This window comes from Myotis davidii, unplaced genomic scaffold (assembly GCF_000327345.1).
Source record: "Myotis davidii unplaced genomic scaffold, ASM32734v1 scaffold114, whole genome shotgun sequence".
In the NCBI taxonomy this organism is placed as follows: Eukaryota; Metazoa; Chordata; class Mammalia; order Chiroptera; family Vespertilionidae; genus Myotis; species Myotis davidii.
In genome coordinates, this window is record NW_006285918.1 from 174,398 (window position 1) to 177,545 (window position 3,148).

A 3,148-nucleotide genomic window follows, 5' to 3' on the forward strand; every position below is an offset into this window, starting at 1 on the left:
TTACTTGATCTAATTTTAGTTTGATTTTCCATTACTGGCTGTCAAAACTTAGTGTTAACCTTCTATTCTCTATTGCAGCATCCTATTAGTTTGCTTTGTTGAACAAATGAAAATGAGTGTTGCCATATTTGCTACTTGTTTGCTTTTTTATTTGCTTAACTCCATGAGAGCAGAGTCTATATCTACCATGTTCACCAGGGTCTACCACAGTATCTGACACATACTAGATGCTCAAGAAATATTTGTTAAAGATATAAAAAAAATCACATCCACAGGGAGAACCAACTAGTTGGTTCAGCGGTTCTCAACCTTCCTAATGCCACAACCCTTTAATACAGTTCCTCATGTTGTGGTGACCCCCAACCATAAAATTATTTTCGTTGCTACTTCATAACTGTAATTTTGCTACTGTTGTGAATCATAATGTAAATATCTGATATGCTATATATGTTTTCCAATGGTCATGAACCACAGGTTGAGAACCGCTGGTTAGATGGTGATTGGTAAGGTAGAGGATATATACAATCACTAAGAAATAAATTATAATTGTCCAGTGAAAGTGATTTCCCAAAGAATCTTAATGACTGATGTTTTAAACTGTAGTTTCCAAGAGATGCAGTTGGGGAAGATAGTAAAATGGAGGGATGGAAATTTTAGGTCTAAGAGCTCTTTCTATTCTCCATGCAATCTGTGCCTTTTCATACCAAGGAGGCAAAAGACAAAAGATAATTTCCAAACCTTTACCACACTAAAGTGAGTTCATGCTCCTGCCTGGAGCAGATCAGGCACATTACCTGGATTATTTTACTTCTTTACTCTTTGATAAACTTTGACTGTTTTAAGAGGCACTTTTATTGCCTTTTTACTACTTCAAGTAAATCTAAGATGATGGCACAATTCCACAGAGTATGTCATCTAGATGATTGCAGCAGTAGTGTCCAGAGGCATTATAGCTTGATAGCTTGTCCAACTTTGAAAGCCCTGATCACGACAGGCCTTATGTGGTATGAGTCAGGTCATACTGAGACATCGTATATTCTAAGCAAACAAACAAACAAACAAACAAACTTGGAAAACCCAGTTTTCCAAGGTTCCTGAATTCCTATTATCACTGTTTCATTGGACTAACACAGTTATGTCTCCACAAGTCTCCAATTTAAATATGAATATCGTACCTAGACAGGCTAATACATTAATTTTTCAGCATTCATTTTTTAACAGAGGGAAAAGTCCTAAGGAAATGGAATACTGTAGAGAACAGTTAAGCTCTAGTAGGTGTGAGAAAGAAAGAAAATTCTGGACATGGCAGGGAATGTGGGCACTGAAAAGCCAGCCAAAAAGATAAATGGTAAAGGAGCTGAAGAAAATGCCAAAAGAAAAAGCTAGCAAAGGTCCAAAAAGCACTGATTTGTCCCTGTGTCCCAAATGACCGTGGTGCTACCTGATTGCAACTTCTGATGAAAACCTGAGGGGGGAAAACATCCTTCAGTCTCATATCTGTCTCTTCATCAGTAAAATGGAAGCCAAAGAAAAACATGATGATAGTAGGTGATAGCAGCTGTATAAATAGAAAGGGAGATAAAGAAAAGGACTAATGGAGGAAACAAACTAGAAAAGTACACATTTCAGAGGTCTGATATCAGTAGGGCTAGTCTGGAAAACTAACCTGGGTTAACGTGTGATTGACTAGAGTAACCAAATTTTCTAGCTTCTACAGTTTGCCTAATGTCCTGGTTTAATTATTAATAGTGTCCCCTTCCACTCTCGAAAGTGTCTAGGTTGGACAATAAATGATATGGTTGCCCTTATGAAAGACTGGTGGTGGTATCATGTGGATAGATGAGAGGTGTGCTGAGTTACCAACTGCCTTCAGGGCTCAAGGCTTGAAGTAGCCAGAGTCTCCCAACTTGTTGACTCCAGTTCCATGGAACTGCCTGTGTGCTATGATGTAGAAATGTACCAAATACAGGCAGTTCCTCCATTTTAACAGAGGGTTCCCCAAAGGAGAGGGTGAACATGGGAATTTCAGAAAGCACAATAAGGTCAGTGGTTAAAAATGCAAAAAGGGTGAAGTGGAATCACTAAAAGCTCCTCAAATCACACCCAAAAGAAGCACTCACTCACTGCCTAAAGGTTGGACCTGATCTATGTATCCAAACAGTTGTCATGCCCTCCATTCCCATAAGGAAATAATATTTATTTTAGATAGGATCACTCAGTCCTGGGCTGGGCTGGCATTCATAGATGGATCTGGCCATCTACTTAGACCTAAACTTGTTAAAAACAGATTGGTCCTCATGCAATGCCAAGTCCAGAACAGCAAGTAAAATGATGTAAATAATAACAGTAATAGTAATAGCCCGTGCACAAAGAAAACACAGTATGAAAAAACCCTCCTCATCTGATGTGGAAAAAAGAATTATTTGATTATAAATATTGAATTTCAGTTGTCATCTTACAGCACCAGAGAGGACATTTTTCCAAAATTGTAACTTGTGTTTTCCTTCCCAAAGTTTGTGTTCCCATTCAAATTGCATTAAATCTTTAGAGACATTGCCTTCTGAGCCTAAAACCTATTTCCCCACCTAATTCTCATCTCTCAGTAAATACTTGTAATGTATCTAGGAAATCAAAGACATAATTCCTTTTTCAATATATGCAAAGACATTCATCTCCTGTGGTTGAGGGGATGAGTTAAATGCTACAAAGAACTCAGAAAAGAGCGGATGGGCCTTCGATGTAGCTCCTTGCCCCTCTGGCACTAGTTTTATTACCCTGCTACAGCACCGATGTGTGGAAAAAACATAGGTTCTGGCCTCTTGGCTGCTCCCAGAAAAAGCCAGCATTATGTCAATGTACACTGAGAAGCAGGTGAGGAAAGAAAAATAAAAAAGATAATCAAAGCCCTCCCACTGTCCCCCTCCCTTGCCTCTAAACTCTTCAGCAAGAGCCCCAGACTCTGCTATTCTGTCTTCTGCTGTGTGCATAGAGAGCAGGTAATCAGCAAAGCTAATCAAGAATGCATTCATTACTGCAGAGCGGCAGTGGGTGAGAGCAACTGCAGCTTTCATTTGGCAAGAGGTTTCTGGACTGCCACAATCCAATCTTCATGGCTTTTTGGCAAACCTTTTTTGCATTCCCCCTGCTC